We start from the raw sequence: 19,039 nt of genomic DNA, 5'->3' as shown, positions 1-19,039 counted from the left end.
AAAAAAAAAAAAAAAAAAAAGCATCCAGGGTCAGAGCTAGTAAGTCACAAGGTCTGGATTTAAACTGGTTATTCTGACTCCAAAGCCCATGCTCTTAACCAATGCTCTTGGCAGGATACGGGGAGGGGGAGTCCTGGAGTGCACTAGACCTCTAAGTCAAGGTGTCCTGAGGGGACTACAAACCGGAATGGACACTTCTAAACACCTGCAGATTGACAGTCTCCTAGGGAGAAACCTGAGCCTAGCCTTGGGCTAGGCATTATATGAGGCACCGATCAGTAAAACACCAGGGCTTGGACAAGCTGCTACAGAAAGAACTACTATAAGGACAGCAGACCCCTGCAGGCTGATGCAAGAGCTACCAGAACTCAAGTGCTCAGACAGTGGTGCATCTTCTCTGGGACTTTTGCTTGCTCCTGAAATGGCCCCCATGTGAGATCCACTGGTCCCCAGGCACTAAGTACTGGGCAGTGATGGATGGCAGATGCCATCGCCCATCCCTTTTCTTCATGGCCACACCCTACCCTGTGCTCCCTGAGACCCCAGCGACACTGGGGAAGAACACATCTGAAATGCACGGATGGATGCGCGCACCCTGACATCTCATTACTTGAACCAAACTGCTGGCTGGATATTCTCCAGAGTGCCATGAAATATCACCACTGGGGGTACATCCCAACTCCAACTTTCCACCCAACCATCAGCCCTGGGCTGAAGCTGTAGCCCCAGAGGAAGCAGAAAGGAGGGTGAGAATTGCCCACTCACAAAACTCTTGCATGAGGATGCTATCACAGGCTAGTCCTAGAGGGATGCTCCCAGCAAGGCAGCTGGACCTGTGGGGAGTGGACCGCTGTGTGGTATGACACTGGGACTATCACCAGCAGCTCAGGGTCTCTATGTTCCCCTGAGAGCCTAGCCCCCAACCTCACTGGACAGGCATGCCCAGGGTCCAGGGAGCTCTGATCTCTGGAACTGCTGCCACTCTGTAGCGATGCTACCTTCTCAGGTTGCCTCCCGTCCTAGGAGCCAGTTGGAGGCTCCCTGAGGGCAGAACAGTGAGGGAGATGTCCTCGTGTCCACTGGGCCCACCCCATGCTAGACACAGATGCTCATGATGGTAACACGGCTGTGGCGGCTGTGCTGGAACATTGAGGTGGTGCCATGCCAGAGACTAAACAGATGTGGCAGAGCCCCCAGTGAACTCAAAATCCATTTCAGGAAAGACAGAAGGATGGAAGGAAGGAAGGAGGGAGAGAGGAAGAAAAGGATTGTTTTGGCTTGAGCCCTGGATCGCCAGAAGGATCCAAGCCATCCAACTCTGAAAGTGAGAGTGAAAGGGAGAGTGATTCTTTGTGTCCTTCCCACCTGGGAGAGCAATGGAGGCCCTCTTCACTCTGGGTCAGGGAAATGGAACGGGGCCTCCAGTGGCACAGGAGCTATAATTAAAGAAAAACTGCAGAGGGATGACTTGCTGAGGCTCCCAAAGGGACAGTGTGCACTTCATTACCCTCTAGGTCAGCGGTGGGAAATAGCCATGTTTGTTTATTTAGGACTTACGGCCGCTCTGTGGGCTCAGGAAAGCTCTGAGTTCTCATCCCACACTCATTCATTGTCCAGTGAACACTGACAGTCACCCATCTACCAGGCACTGGGGCACCCTTCTGCATCACCTAAACATGCATTCATTTGTTTATGAATGCTTGCATTCACCCATCCATTCATTAATGCATTCATTCAACAAAGCTCCACCGAGCACTTCCTATGTGCCAGGAAGCAGAAGTAAGGTTTCTGAGATGGTTCCCCCTGGCCCAGCCTGCTGCCTTTCCGACCTCATTCAAGGCTTCCTCAGGGCCATGGAGACTGTTGTGGAAGAATGTCTGCTCAGGCCCAGGCTTCTCTAGAGAAGTTCCTCCCAAACCCTTGAAATTGAGTTACACATCCTCAAAGATGCTATTGGGGAAAGTCTGCTGCTCCCTTCCACAAGCCATACTCTCTGGGTGGTCCAACCCCGCTCCGGGTGGTATCAGGGTTTGGGGTTTGACTGTTCACCTGTGAGACAGCTTGTGAGACAGGTGTCATGGAAACAGTAGGCCCAGAGGCCTTAGCTCTCCTTTCAGGATGACCCTGCTGTCCCTTGGGGTTGGAGCTGAAATGTCAGTGGCCCTGAGCCAGTGAAGTGGAGGGGATCCTGAGGAAGGGTGGGTTGTGGCTCCTGGCAATTCCATGACCTCTGAAGGGCTTTCATTTCCTCTCTCCTCAGCTCTCTCCAGCCTCACCCAGGTCACCACCCAGAGCTGTTCTACTTCTAATATGTAACCCCAGTTCCCATGCCCAGACCATAATCACTTCCTCCCAGCTCTTGAACTCCTCCTTTTGCCTTTAGTCCCATTCTTTGATCTTGAGACTTCAGGTCTTTGAATGTCCCATGGGTGCCCCTAACTTGGCATCTCAAAACAAATTCCCCACTTATCCCAAAGTTGCTGCTTCTCTTGCATTCCCTGTTGCAGAGATGGGCAGTTCCACCCGTCATGAATTCACCAAGTCATCCTTGATGTCCTCCCATGCTCCATAGCCTGATTCAACGTCTGCCCTGTGTATTCATAGGCAGTGTACTTCACACCACTGGTATTAACTCAGAAAACACTGATTGAAAACCTACTGTGTACATACACTGGGTAAAAGGCTGGGAATGTGGAAATAAACAAAAGGCAACATGACCCCTAGAACAGGAATCCAAGCATCTGGTCCCTTTCATGCCCCATCCCATGCCAGGCTTGGCCATGTCGGATCAGGAAGAAGAAACCTCCAACCCCAACCTCAGAGCGGGGGCAGCTGGAGAACTGACCACAGAACCTCACCCCACCCCGACTCCCACTGGAGCAGGAGTCTGCAGATGTCGTGTGACCAGTGGATGCTGTTTCCCTCCTCCCCTCTTCTAAAGGGGAACTGTGCTGCTGCTAGCCTGCATTCCGTCCACATTGCTCACTAAGCGCGTATTGGCAAGGGAGTAAATGCATCATTTGGCACTTGGCTGCAGGACCATGAGGAGCTATATCTGGACCAGTTCAAGAGACTGGAGATCCTGGGCTTGGAGCCACTGGATGGGACTGGCTTGGCTGCCCTCTCTGGTGGGGGTGGTGAGAGTATTTTGGGTTGTTGGTGGAATTCTTATGTCAGGCAGGGGCACATGTCACACGACACTGACATCTGTGCTTTACTTCTCTTTCTTTTCCACTAGATGGTGAGCTCTTCCTCACGGGGCTCCCCGCACCTGGCACATAGTAGGTACTCAATAGGTGTTTGCTGAATCAAGGAATAGATGAGTAAATGAATGAATACCTAAATATTGTCCCTGCTCTCAAAGGACCTATAATCAATTGGAGAGAAAACAACAGCAAACAAATGGGACCCTGTGATACATCACGTGACCTTCAGGGCCCCCCCCCCAACCCCCGCCCGCTGTCTCACAGACTACGAGCCCCCAAATTCACAATGGCCTGAGGCACTCTCTGAACCTGAGGCACCTTGCTGAGCTTGCTTTCACTACTGCCCCTTATGTGCTCTGCTCCAGCCACACTTTCTTTCTGTGAAAGGCTCTTCTGTGTGGCTTTCTCCTTCACCTCCTGCAGAGCCCTGCTCAAACCTTGCCTCCTCTGTGAGCCTTCCCCCACCACCATATGTAACTCTGTGATCCCAACCCGACCCTCACATTCCCTGCCCTCCTGCACTGTTTCACTTCTCCTGTGGCACTCATCGCAATCTCACAGTCTATATGTGCTTGCCTTATTTATTTTAGGTTTTTGGCTACTTCTCCCAATAAGATTATAAGCTTCACCAGGGCAGGGGTTTTCTGTTTTGTCCAATACTGAATCCCAAAGCCCAGAGCAGAACCTTGGTGATTGTAGGCACTCAAAAACAATAGCTACTGAATACATGTGTGATCTCAAGCCTCTCCTTCCTCCTTTCCCCACCTGCACCCTTGGCCAAACACAACACTTGAAACTGAGGTGGGCCAAGCTGACATAGGGTAGTTTTTGCCCGTCTTAGAGATCTTCTTCCCCACTCATAGGCTCCTGGAAGGACTGTCATTCGCTGTCCCCTGCCCCACCAACACCCCAAGCACCACCACAAGGGTGAGCACAAGACCCTGGCTAGGCCAATCTTATTGCTGCACCTCTAGACACAGTGATTGGTTCAGGAGTGGTCATTTGATTTGATCTGGGCCAATCAGAATCTTCCCTGAGACTTTTCTATACAATGAACTTTTTTTTTGCCAGCACTGCCAAGCTTGCAAAATGAGAATCTTCTTGTCCATCACATGGAGAAACCTTGTCTGAAAAATTAACCAAGAAGAAACAATCAGAACCAGGAGATGTAAAGTATCTACTTACCTACCTACATATTTTTTTTTTAAAAAACTAATTTGAGTTGGGTGTTCTTCTCTAGTGACCAAAAGTTCAGAGATATCAGTCCTTCAGTTATTTCAATAAATAGAAAATCATTCTCCACAAGTAAAAAGCAAAATCAAACCCAAAACCCAACAAATGAGTCACTGACAACAATCACAGTCATTGGTGGCAACGCTCCATTCCAAAATATCAGGCCCGTCTTTGGCATTTGGCCAGTGGCTTAAGTCCAGAGTTGGGTGGGGCATTCCCAGCCTTCCCCAGCAGGCAGGGCTGTGTTCAGGCTTTGAGACTGGGGGTTCCATCTGGACCATGGCTCCAGAAGCCCTGGTGTTGCCATGGTGAGGAAGGTTGGGGAGATGGTGAGTGACAGGCTGATGAGCCTCCCACATCCTTCCAGCCTCCCGCTGAGAGTTCTTGGCTGATGTTTAGACAGTTGCCTCCCTCCCCAGTCTTTGTACTTTTAGGGAGTGCCAAATCCAGCCCTTCCGTGTCCAGTAGGTCAATCACATCTGAAATGGTTTAAGTTGAAATAATGACTTTTTTCTATAAAATGGGAAGAATTACTGTCTCACCTTGGACAGCTTTATTTTCAGCCTATCATTTCAATTAGACCTTGAAACTTCCCTGACTTGTTTCAGTTTTTTTTTCCAGCTTATTTTTTTGCTTATTGCTTCCTGCTAAATTTAGGAAACAAACAGCAAAGAAGAAGGTTTAAAATAAGAAAGGAAAATATTTTCCATGTCATTTTCATCAAAAACAGTTCAGTCCAAATCTCCAAGCCCTGTAAACTTTCTTTTAAAACATACACATACCCCTAAGTTTGAGATTTAAACAGCTCTGACTCATTTTAAATAATTGTTGCCCAGTGTTCTTTTACTGCCAGTAAAACAGGTACCTGCTGGGTTTGCCTTTCACTAAATTTCAATGAAACTGCAAGTGAAAAGGATCTGGCCCTATTTTATGGATGGCCCCTGACTTTTTTCCTGAGTCTACTATAAACCAAAAACACCTGGTGAATAAAATGTGATTTCCAACCACTCCCCTCTCCCCTGGGAGTAAAATCGTACCTGATTCTCTGTACCAAGTTGAAAGACTGCCATTCATTATGAGAGCTGGGAAGCTAAACACATAATTCGACAACTCTGAGCTCAAGGTCTCAGGTTCCAGCTCTTCCAAATGAAAAGGAGGGTTCCACAGGGCCTCCCTGAGCCTGCCTCGGGAAGTAGCCAAACCCTCTGTGCTGCCAGTGGTCTCATCCAACCAGACAAGGTGCTGCGGGCTGAGTGGGGAATCAGGGGTCCCTCAGGAGTCTGCTCCAGACACGTCCCCATCTTCGGCTGCACATTGCCTCAAAAGTGGCAATTATTGTAGTGACTGGCCAGGGCTTTGAACTCTCATGGCCCTGGAGTAGCATGGCAGTTCTTACCACTCTCTGGCCTTGGAAAGTCACTTACCCTTTCTGAACATGTTTCTTCTTCATCTGGAGAATGGAAATTACCAAGAATGCAATGTATATAATGTGCTTTGCACAGTGCCTGGCACATGAATTATGATTAATTATTATTATTAACTAATGAATTATTATTAACTATTATTATAATATCATGTTATCTGCCTTTTTATCAGTAGTTCTCAACCTTGGCCACACATTAGAATCACGTGGGAAGATGGCAAAAAGCCTGATGTCCAGGTCATACCCAAGACCAGCTAAACCAGAATCTCTGGAGGTGGGACGAAAGCAGCAGATGTTTCTAAAGCCCTCCAGGTAGTTCCAATGTGATACCAAGTTGAGAGCCGCTGCTTTATACAAACTCATGATGGTGAGGGCTAATCATGGGCTGGTGAAATCATAGGATCTTGGAACTACAAGGGACCTTAAAGGCTGTCTCCTCTGACCCCGTTCCCAGGAAGGCTAACTGTGAGTCTGGTTTTTGGCCTCTGTATTGACCAGAAACTTCACCATCAGCAGAGCCAACTGAAACTCAGCTAGAGCCACTATGGTTACTATGGAAATCCAGTACCTCCCAACACTTCTGTCCCACAGGCCTGGGAGGCCCTAGTTTAGTTACATATCCAGAACACGAGATGGGAGCTGCCTGGGGAAACCCACCTAAGGCCTCCAGTTAGATTTCCCAACACATCCTAAGACGACTCCTCCAGGGGTACTGAGGACTGCAAAGCTTTCCAACACTAATGGTTTCACTGAGAAAGAGTTCCTGTGACCTTATGAGTGCTTGTGGTTCCAGTGATCTCACCAAGAAAGTGGAGGGAGGCCCATTGCTTATTCCCCTAGGGATCTGAGCCAACCAGGGTCCTCTACCTAAGGCTGGGCCAAGGCAGCAGGCCCGCCATTCCAGGCAGTCTCTGCTCAGACCCCAGGGTCCCCTCCAGGTCCACCAGGCTCCCCATGTCTCCATTTCCCACACTCTGCCCAGCCCAGGGGCCATCTGGGGATGGAGGGAGTGTGAGGCTGGTCCATGCCAGAGATTTATGATGCTCAGCTCGCACCTGCTTATCAGTTTCGCCAGTGCAAGTCAAGCATCCCTGGGTCTGTGAGGGGTACAAAAGCCTTGCCTGATCCTTCCAGCCACAGCTGCTGTAGCCCAGGGTGTGAGGGAAGACTGGGCATCTTCAACAGGAATCAGCTGATGCTGACGGCTCATTGAGGCTCTACTGTGCAGTGGGTGCTATGCCAAGGGCTTATTTCTATCTCCAAATGCTCCTCTTTTCCTTATTTTACAGAGGTGGAAACTGAGGCCTAAAGAGGTACAATAGTATGCCCAAGGTCAAATAGCTGCTGAGTGGCTTAGCCGGGACCAAAATTGAGGCTGTCTGGCCACAGAGCCTAAGCACAAAGCCTTCTCTGTGTGTCTTCAGACCAGCTCGTGGCTCAGATGTCCTTGGCATCCCCCCTTGCCAATACTGAGTCCTGAGCTCCAAAGCAGGCTGGCCTCCGGTGCCCGGCACACAGCTGGGTCCTGACAAGCTCAGGCTGGAGGTTGCTTCCCTCCTCGGCTCAAGGATCAGGGCATCAGCTCGTGGCTCAGATAGGGACTTGCCCAATGCTGTCACTTCTTGGCCTGGACATGTGCTTCTCGACTATGGCTCAAAAGAACATGGAAAAACAGAAAAATACAAGAGTTTGTGTACTCAGACCAAATCAGCACACCACCAGATTTCCTGGGTCCTCTCAGCCAGCGACACTCTCAAGGTCCTGATGACCCTCAGCAGCAGTCACATCTAATGGGAGACAGTCGTTCTTGCTCAGGGTACCAGTCCCCTGAACAACCTGGTCCTGCTCTGTGGCTGAGGAAAAGGACATAAGCAGGATGAATTGCTAAGACAGGACAACCTCAAGGCAACTGAGGCCCCCATAAACACCCTCTGGGCCAACATGGGGTTCAGGTCGGTGCCACTTCGGCTGTAGTCACAAGCGTAAAGCATCAAGGTCTGCATGCCATCATTGTACTTCAGCTATTTCACAGTCAGTATCTATTGAACACGGACTGATCACACTTGAAGTTAAAAAAATTTTTTTTTAGAGATAGGGTCTTGCTCTGTTACCCAGACCGGAGTGCAGTGGCACGATTCTAGCTCATTGCAACCTCAAACTCCTAGGTTCAAGTGATCCTCCCACCTCAGTCTCCCATAGTAGCAGGACTATATATATTATAGATAGATAGATAGATAGATAGATAGATAGATAGATAGATAATTTTATTTTTATTTTTTATTTTTAGAAACAGGATCTTGCTATGTTACCCCAGGTGGGTCTCAAATTCCTGGCCTCAAGCCATCTTCCTGCCTCGGCCTTCCAAAGTGCTGGGATTACAGGCATGAGCCACCCCAACATATTAAGGGGGGGAAAAAGTAATAATGGGCCAAAAAACATATAGAACACTTACAGTGTGACTATTGCAAAGATGGTGACAGCCTTCTGCACCACTGACAGAGGTCGGGACCAGTGGGGCCAGGGTCCAATTCAACACATTAGAACTCAGCAAGGCTTTGATCGCCAGCTGAGTGTCTCAGTTTATAACACTTTTCAGAAGAAAGAGCCAAAAACAGAGTAGTGGCCGATGTGGCACATTATTGGCACTGTGGGTCAAATTTAGAAACACGTTACCTGTGGTTTGTGACTTCTAATTAATTGGTTAGGCTATACTCTCACAATAATGTCCACCAATAGGACAGAGCATGACAAAGGCAGATTTTTTGAGTCAGATTAAACATAAGGAAAAGGGAGAGGGGAAGGAGAACTTGGGAAAAACCAGCCTGCCTCTCATGTGACTTTCTTTGAGGCTCTGCTGTGGTTCGAATACATCCCCTCCAAAATTCCTGTTGAAACTTAATCCCCATTGTCGTGGTATTAAGAAGTAAGGCCTTTTGGGAAGTGATTAAGTCAGAAAGGCTCCGCCCTCATGAATGGATTAATGCCTTTATAAAAGAGGCTTCAGAGAGAGTTCATACCTTTACACCCTGTCACCTTCTGCCATGTGAGGACACAGCATTTGTCCCCTCTGGAATACACAGCAACAAGGTACCATCTTCGAAACGGAGAGAACAGCCCTCAACAGACACCAAACCTGCTGGTGCCTTGATCTTGGGTTTCCAGCCTCTGAAACTGAGAAATCAATTTCTGTTGTTTATAAGCCACCCCGTCTATGATATTCTGTTACAGCAGCACAAAGACGGGACCACTGCTGGAGCAGGTGTGACCTGTCCCCTCAATAGGACCATGCCCCTGGACTGCCTCTACCCCTGTAGCCCAGTATTTTATCAACGCACAAAGTACCCATAAATTTTTGGAAAGAGGGATAATACTATTTATTAAAATTTTATTTATTTATTGAGCTAGGGTCTCATTCTGTCACCCAGGCTGGAGTGCAGGGGTGCCATCATAGCTCACCGCAGCCTCAACTTCCTGGGCTCAAGTGATCCTCCTGCCTCAGCCTCCCAAAGTCTTGAGGTTACAGGCGTGAGCCACCACATCCAGCCCTAATTTTTTTTAGACAGAAAAAACCCTTTTGATTACTTCTGGGATACCACAAGGGGAGTTTCATTCCATTAGAAAACAGACACAAATGTTCCGATCATAGCACATTTTAGATGCACGTGCAGGGATCAATAGAAATGGGGCATTTATTGCAATTTTGCACAGTACACTGAACCATACGTTGTTAGTAAAAACAACAGTTTCATGTATTGTAATGTGATAGAAATAAACCGCTGATTAGGTATGTTTGTCCATGTTTCCCTTTATGGCCACCCATCCTGTAGTTAAACAGACCTTAAAGGGAAGACACAGCTCATGCTTGAAAAAGATTCAGTGATGTAAAGGCATACATTCTCCTTGACTTAATCTGTGAATTTAATGCAACTCGGAAAAAATAACAACTGTGTTGGGGGAAGGGAGATTCAGCTGGAAGAGTTTAAACATGAGAGAACAATTAGAGAAAATCTGAAAAAAACTACCTACCAGGTTTTAAGACATACCATAAGACTACAGATGCTATTCATATAATAGTATCCTATATCTATAGGATATAGATATATATCCTATATAGTAGCATATAGTAGAATACTACTATACTAGTAGTACCAGCAGTCTTATAGCATGTCTAACTAGTATAAGGCCAAACAGATCAATAGAGGAGAGATCAGAAATAGACCCAAATACACGTGGAGGATTGGTGTAAGATACATTTGTACTTCAAATGGCAGCGGGGAGGGACATCTTTGCCATTCAGTGAATGACGTTAGGAAAAGTGACTAGGCAATGTGGAAATCAGTAAAGCTGGACTAATTTCTTCAACCAAAATAAATTTCAGGTAGCTCAAATATTTAAACTGAAAAGAAACTTAAAATATATAGAAAAAAATTGGTCACTTTTCATTTATTTTCAATCTTGGCCATAAAGCCCGTATGTCATAAAATGAAGCACTATACAAAGACTTAACATTTTATATGTCAAAATGTCATAAAATCAAAATACAAACATTACATTGGGAAAAAATACTAAATAAAAATATGACAAAGAACTAACTTCTTTAATACATAAAGAGCTCTTATTAATCAATAAGAAATGAACCAATACTTAAAAAGGAATATAAGCTTAAAGGATATGAAGAAGTTCATAGAAAAATGAAATGTGTGGCTGGGTAGTGGCTCATGCCCATAATCCCAGCACTTTAGGAGGCCAAGGCAGGAGGATCACTTGAGGCCAGGAGTTCAAGACCAGTCTGGGCAACATAGCAAGACCTCATCTCTATAAACACAAAAAAATAATAAAAATAATCCAGGTACGATGATGCATGCTATAGTCTCAGCTACTCAGGACGTTGAAGCAGGAGGATCACTGGAGCCCAGGAATTCAAGGTTGCAATGAGCTATGATCGTACCACTGCACTCCAGCTTGGGTAACAGAGTGAGACCCTGTCTCAAAAAAAATAAAGAAAGAAAAGAAAGAAAGGAAAAAGAAAGAAAAATGAAATGTAGGTGGCACATCTCAAGAGGTCAAGAAAGCTTTGTGCCCCTTTCCCCATATCTTGCCTTATGCATTTCTTCCATTTGGCTTTTCCTGATTTATACACTTTTATAATAAACATAAGTAGATGTTAAAAAAGGAAAAAAAATAAATAAAACGCAAATGGCCATTAATAAATGAAAAGATGTTCAACTTCATTAATGACTAAATAAAAATGCAAATTAAAGCAAGACATATCTGGTTGATTCTGGTTGAATACAGAAAACAAAAGTCAAAAACTAAAATGAGACATAATGTCTTGCTAATTCATCTGGCAAAGTTCAAGAATAATTATTAATTCTCAGTATTTTGACAGTTTGAACAAATAGAAGCTTTTATACATTGGTGAATGATACATTGGTATAACCATGATGGAAGGCTATTTGTCAACATCAGCGTTTAAAAATCTTACTCTTTGACTCAGCAGAAGTTTCATTTTTAGGCAAAAATACAGTTGGTTTCCTGAGACAATTCCAGTGTAGATTCCTATGCTCTCTGTGGAGCCCTTCTGAATGAGCACTTGTCTTGGTTTAGGCAATAGATTATATGATCACCTTATATTTCTAGGCATTAACCCTACAATTAAACTCCGTCTCAAAAATAAATAAATAAATAAACAAATAAATAAATAAAAAAGAAAACTGAAGAATTTTACCGTTTCCTTCATATATGTCAGGTTTTCTATATAAATAAGGATTTTGTTTGTTTGTTTTGAGACGGAGGCTCGCTCAGTCGCCCAAGCTGGAGTGCAGTGTGGCGCGATCTCGGCTCACTGCAAGCTCCGCCTCCCGGGTTCATGCCATTCTCCTGCCTCAGCCTCCCAAGTAGCTGGGACTACAGCCACATGCCACCACGCCCGGTTAATTTTTTGTATTTTTAGTAGAGACGGGGTTTCACCGTGTTAGCCAGGATGGTCTCAATCTCCTGACCTCGTGATCTGCCCGCCTCGGCCTCCCAAAGTGCTGGGATTACAAGCGTGAGCCACCGCGCCCGGCCAGGATTTATTTTTTATAATAAAATTTTTAAGAAACAGGTGAACCTTAATTCTTTTCTACCTAAGATAAAGGTTTGAGCTAATTACTGTCGTCATTACCATCATCATCCTCAGAGTGAAACTCAGGGATAAATACTTTGATGAAAAGTAAGCCCCTCCTCAGCTGTAACATCTGAGGGCCGAGGTACGTCCGTCCGGAGTAGCTTAGTCCCGATGGACAGGAAAGAGAGGAAAGTGGAGGAGGGAGGGGAGCAGGACATGGAGGCTGAACTGCAGTGTCGGGGCGGGAGGTGCTTTTGCAGGTTAATTCATCATTCATGTGATGGTTGGCAACCCAACTTGACTTTGCCTGATTTCTCCCCAAAGCACAAGCCTAACAAGTGAAAACAGGGTGGACTGGGGGTGGGGGCCGAGAAGCCAAGCCTTTCTTCACCTGTACTGCAGACATCAACCACAGAACACTCCCAAGAGGCTGGTACTTAGGTACTTAGGCACATGGGCAATTGGTGCCATTTCCTTTTCCGTCTTGACCATTAAAAGCACTTTGGGAGGCCCAGGCGGGCGAATCACGAGCTCAGGAGATGGAGACCATGCTGGCTAACACGGTGAAACTCCGTCTCTACTAAAAAATACAAAAAATTAGCCGGGTGCGGTGGCGGGCGCCTATAGTCCCAGCTACTGGGGAGGCTGAGGCAGGAGAATGCCGTGAACCCGGGAGGCGGAGCTTGCAGTGAGCTGAGATCGCGCCACCGCACTCCAGCCTGGGAGACAGGGAGACTCCGTCTCAAACAAACAAAAAACAAACAAAAAAACCCATCTTTTTCTAAAGTGCCTGGTGTTGAGTGCTTAACTTAGTCACTTAGTTGAAGGCGGGCAGGCAGGGCAAGGAGAGCTGAAAAGGGATGTCAGTCAAGTTCCTCCAGCTAGACCACAGCCACTCCACAGCGGCAGTCGAGTTAACCTCTGAGTGAAGCAGTTTCCATAGCTGCGAAAAGAAGGTAATGGTACTTCCTCGGGGTGTCAAGCACCTCGGGTCACGGGAGGCCGTCACTAAAGGACTGTATAAAAGGAGGGGGTTCAGCAAGATGATCTCTGAGTCTTCTTCCACCTCAAATATCAAATGAGCCAGAACAATATCCACTCATCCTATCATTGTTCAATACATATTTATTGCAGATCATGGAGCAAATGCCAAAACAGTGAGGACTAGGTCTCTAGACAAGCCAGCTGAAGAGCTGAGAGCTTCTTTGTGACCTGTCGCTTTGCTTGGCACACAGTAGCTGCTTGAGGTATGTTTGTCACATGAAAAAGTGTGTTCACTGTGCCCCAGAGACCTAGGCTCCACAGGAGCTGAAGGAGTTTCAGCAGTTCTGATTAGGTGTCACTAAAATGGGACTTGCTCCCTTGGGGATCTCGAGCTTTGGACAGGAGATAAAAATACAAAGGATTCTAGAACAGAGGAGCCCCAGGAGATGAGCTACCCTGTGAGTTCCACAGGTGGTTCCTGCCAAGTGCATGAGCTAGGCAGATGCACACGCTAGCTGTAGGTCCGGGAGGGACAGAGATGTGTGTTGTATTGAGGTCGAAGGGTCCTCTGTGAGGAATGACATTATTGCAGGTTAATGGCGGATAGTGCTTTTCTTCCTTACTTAATATCTTTGAATACTGCATTAAATTATTTTTAAGCCACCAGAATGGTTATTAAATTAGTACCCTTTTGGAAAACAGTCTGGCAGTACATTTCTAGTGCTTTATCCTTTGGCACATGGCCTCTTCTATTTCATTCTGTCCATTACCTTCCCCTAGGCATGGCAGGGTGCCCCAAATCTCCCATCTACCCAGAAGATTTCAATTTAACCTTTGGAAAGTACAAGCGACATGTGTAAATAGGCCCTCTCACCCAGGATTCCTATTTTAATAATGATTCAACTTATAGACAAATATTAGGCAGAAAGATGTTCACGATGGTCTTACAAGAATGAAAATTTGAAAATAATCTAAATGTTAACAGCAGGAAAAAGAGTAAATAAATTACGTTCTCTCAACTGAATAGAATATTTAGCAATGATTTATAATATTTGATATAGGCTGTAGGGAAGTAGGTACTCTTTAATACATTATTAGTGGGAGTATAAACTGGTACAAATATTTTAGAGCTAAATTTAACAGTATGATCAAAAGTAAAAAAAAAAGTGTGCATGTGATTCAATTATAGGGATTTTTCCTAAGGAAATGATTAAAATTTGGTTTCACTTATAATAGCAAACGATTGTAGGAAAAAACCCTAGTTCCAACTGTAGGGAATTGGCTCAGTAAGTTATTATGTAACAACAAACAGCCAAATTAATTTTGAAAAGGAAAAACGAAGCTGGAGGCATCACACTTCCTGATTTCAAAATCTATTACAAAGCTACCGTCATCAAACAACAGTATGGAATTGGCATAGACACAAAGAGACCACTGGAACAGAATAGATACCCCAATAAACCCATGCATATATGGTCAACTGATGTCCGACAAGGGTGCCAAGAATATACACTGATGAAAGGATAGTCTCTTCTACAAATAGTGCTGGGAAAACATGATATCCATATGCAAAATAATGGAATTGGACCCCTATCTTATGCCATACACAAAAATCAACTAAAAATGGATTAAAGACATATATAAGACTGGAAATTGTAAAACTCCTAGAAGAAAACATACGGGAAAACCTTCATGCCATTGGTCTTGCAATGATTTCATGGACATGGCATCAAAAACACAGGCAACAGAAACAAAAATAAACAAAGCCAGACTGAATCAAACTGAAAAAGCTTCTGCACAGCAAGGTACACAATCAGCAGCGTGAAAAGACTGAGAGAAAATATTTCAAATCATATTTCTTATAAGAGGTTAATTTCCAAAAAAATATAAGGAACTCCTACAACTCAACAGTAAAAAACAAAAACAAACAAAACAAAAAACTAGTAACCTGATTTAAAAATTGGGCTCAGAACTTGAATAGACATTTCTCCAAAGAATATACACAAACAGCTAACAGGTATATGAAAAAATGCTCAGTATCACTAATCATCAAGAAATGCATATCAAAACCACAATAAAATACTTCTCAGGGCTGGGTGCAGTGGCTCACACCTGTAATCCCAGCACTTTGAGAGGCCGAGGCAGGTGGATCACCTGAGGTCAGGAGTTCAAGACCAGCCTGGCCAACATGGTGAAATCCCATCTCTACTAAAAATACAAAATCAGCCAGGCATGGTGGCACATGTCTGTAATCACAGCGACTTGGGAGGCTGAGGCAGGAGAATCACTTGAACCAGGGAGGCAGAGGTTTCAGTGAGCCGAGATCATACCACTGCACTCCAGTCTAGGCAAGAGCATGAGACTTTGTCTAAAAAAAAAAAAAAAAAAATACTTGTCAGGTTGGTTATTATTAAAACAAAAACAAAAAACAAGAAAGACAAGTATTGGTGAGGATGTGAAGAAACTGGAACTCCTGCATGCTGTTGGTGGGAATGTGAAACGGCGCAGCTGCTACAGAAAACAGTATGGATGGAAGCTCTTAAAAAAAATAAGAATAGAACTTCCATAACATCCAGCAAGACCACTCTGGGTATTTATCCAAAAGAATTGAAATCAAGACTTTGAAGGGATGTTAGCACTCCTGTGTTCAATGCAGCATTGTTCACAATAGCCAAGATGCGGGAACAATCCAAATGTCCATGACAGATGAACAGATAAAGAAAATGTGGTAGATGCATACAATGAAACTATTCAGCCTTCAGAAAGAAGGAAATCCTGCCATTTGCAACAATGCGGATGAACCTTGGGGACATTATGCCAAGTGAAATAAGCCAGTCCCAGAAAAACAAATACTGCATGATTCCACTTATATGAAGTATCTAAAATATGATGTCAAATTCATAGACATCAAAATGTCAGATTCATGGTTGCCAGGGGCTATTGGGAAGAGGTATAGAGGAAACACGGAATTACTAATCAATAGCTATGAAATTTCAGCCAAGCAAAATGAATGAGCTCTGGAGTCTGGTGTACAACATTGTCCCTATAGTCAATGATATTGGATGGTACACTTCAAAATTTGCTAAGAAGGTAGGTCTCATGTTATGTGTTCTTACTGCAGTAATACAAAAGAAAAAAACTACATATGGAATTAAAAGGCCTATATTTCTCACTCATTGACATGTGATCTATTAGAAGTTATTTACATTTTCTGAATCTCCATCTCTTCATTTATAAAATTAAACCATAATAGAACCTGGACTGAACTCTCCAACTCTGTCAAGAGGGCAGAAATTTACTGTTGGCCTTTACTGGTCTGTTTTATATTTCAAAAGAGTATTGGGTGTTGCAAATTGGAACCGAAGGGGTAAACTTATTAAACCTGTGATTGGTTGGTGTTTTCCTGTCATTTTAAGAGACTAACTTTGTAGTGGGCAAATGGGACAATGGTTGTACAATTTAAAAATGTCATCATTAAATATGAGCTGATCCCTCACCCCACCCCCAAAAAGAGCCTGGAAAAAAAGTGATGGAAGACTCCTTAAATAGAACATACTGCAGTTATAAAAATGATGCAGAAATCAACATTTTTTAACATGGAAAGATGTTCACTAGACATAGTTAAATGGGAAAAAATAAGCTACAAATTAATATGTGCATTTTGATCCCATTTTTGTTTATCTGGATGTTCTCATTTATCTTGCTGAATAATTATACCTCTGAAATCAAGAAAAAATAACAATAATAATATTAGCTATAAAAGCTCTGTAGCAGTACAAAAAAGTGCTTGCATAATAAAGGGAGGAAAGGGCAGGATAAAATTGTATACACTGTGTGATTGCAGTTATGTAAAAATTATGGACCTTGACAAGAAGGGTATACTGAAAACTAAAAACTGTGATTTGTTAGGATGGGAAGATTATGGGTGATTTTCCATCCTTTTGGTCGTTACTATGTTTATGTAATTGTTATTTTATTTTTTCAGATCTTTTCAGACTTTTTCCTCTGTAGCCTCTCCTCTCCTTGGAATGGTTGTCTTTATGGTAAGTAAGGCTGCTTACTAAATATAACGCATTACATGGGCCTAGTGTACAGCTTACTGTTACTTTAATGGAGAAATGATGGTCTCTGCAACACATGGTTGGAGCTGACTTTCCCTGGGTGAAGTCTCTGCCATCTCTACCCTATTTCTTATCAGCCCTGATCCCTGACCCCAAGCAGCAGATGCTGTTGGGCTAACCAGCCCCTCCCTTTGGGTTCTTCAGCACCTTCAGGCCCCAACCCATTTTGGCTATCTTGGATCCCACCTGAAGGCTCAGGACCTTGCTGGGGCAGGATGGCGAGCAAATGTGAACCACTAACAATGGGTCAGGGTGCCCTCACACACAGCTGTGGAAGGTACATTTCTTTGTAGAAAACAACTTGGCAAATGCCTCTAAAGCCTTTAAAATGTTCATAACCTCTGGTCTAGTAATTTTGATTCTAGGGTGTTATAAAATAATAAGTAATGAAGATGTAGGTACAAAGACACAGGTTTAATATTTTTTATAATAGTAAGATATTAGAAATAATCTAAATGTCCAATAATGGGAGAGTGGTTACATTATGGCATATCATAAGGTTGCCATGTAAAATACAGGATACCCAGTTAAACTAAAATTTCAGATAAGCAACAAATAATTTTTTTGGTATAAGTATGTCTCAAATATTGCTATAAGATACACTTATTCTAAAAAAAACTATTCTTTTTTATAGTATTTGTTTATCTAAAATTCAAATTGGGATATAGTTATACTAAAAATTTATTCATTTTTATCTGAAACTCTAATTTATCTGGATGTCTTGTATTTTCATGTGCTAAATCTGGTCACCCTATACATCCATATGATGGAATATAATATAGCCATTAAAATTCATATTTTTAGCGCCGTAGCTTTCAAATTGTGTTTCTTCTTTTCCTGCGCTTTAACTAGAACGTCTCACCTCTCATCTCTTTTATATTTTAGACTTCTGTGCGAGATTTGGTTTAAAATAAGAGTTCCATTACTAAACAAAGTTTGAAAAACACTGTTTTAGAAAACTAACAACAGGAAATAGTGCTCATAAAATAGATACTACATAGATAAAAATCATGTTAAAATCAGTATGATTCTAGGTTTGTGTGTACACGCACATACACACCCAGAGAAAGAGAATGAGAGGCAGACAGACATCAGACACACTGGAAAAATCTTTTTTTTTTTAAAGTTATTATTTCTGGGTGTTGGAATTATAGGTGATTTTGGAAGATTTCCAGAATATTTTTTCAAGTTTTCTTCAATGAATAAATGCATTTACATTTTGAAAAGAATCACTATTAAAAATATCTACCTTCTCAGATGACATTAATACTTTAACATTATTAATTCTCTGTATCTGTGATTATTAAATCAGGGAGTTATGAACTCTCTGGGGATCTAATGAAATCTGTATCCTATTCTCAGAAGGCAGATTCACACAAAACTTTGCACACAGCCCCCCCAACCTAAACTTCTTGTTAAGAATCTGTCTTGAGATTCTGTTTTCTTTTTGTTTGTTTGTTTTAGATGAGGTCCCACTGTCACCCAAGCTGGCACCATCTCGGCTCACTGCAACCTCTGCCTCCTGGGTTCAAGCGATTCTCCTGCCTCAGCCTCCCGAGTAGCTGGGACTACAGGCGCCCACCACCATGTCCAGCTAATTTTTTTGTACTTTTTGGAGAGATCAGGTTTCACCATGTTGCCCAGGCTGGTCTCAAACTCCTGAGCTCAAATCATCCACCTACCTTTGCCTCCCAAAGTGCTGGGATTACAGGAGTGAGCCACCATGCCTGGCGCCTCCCTAGATTCTTGATTCTAGAATGCAATTACTTAACTCTGCCTGTTTATAAAGCTACATACTCTGGGCTGGGTGCAGTAGTTCACGCCTGTAATCCCAGCACTTGGGAGGCTGAGGCAGGCGAGTCTCTGAGATCACCCCGGCCAACATGGTGAAAGCCCGTCTCTACTGAAAATACAAAAATTAGCCAGGTGTGGTGGTATGCACCTGTAATCCCAGCTATTAGGG

The 19,039-nt window shown here is 43.8% G+C and overlaps 1 protein-coding gene across 3 annotated transcripts in view; it reads right to left on the bottom strand.

The window, feature by feature from the left end:
- Positions 1–19,039, bottom strand: part of GALNT16 (polypeptide N-acetylgalactosaminyltransferase 16) — a 96,655-nt gene that overhangs the window by 36,145 nt on the left and 41,471 nt on the right. The window lies entirely within an intron of this gene.

This window comes from Rhinopithecus bieti, unplaced genomic scaffold (assembly GCF_001698545.2).
Source record: "Rhinopithecus bieti isolate Rb0 unplaced genomic scaffold, ASM169854v2 scaffold_11252, whole genome shotgun sequence".
NCBI classification, from domain to species: Eukaryota; Metazoa; Chordata; class Mammalia; order Primates; family Cercopithecidae; genus Rhinopithecus; species Rhinopithecus bieti.
This window is presented reverse-complemented; position numbering and strand designations above follow the sequence as displayed.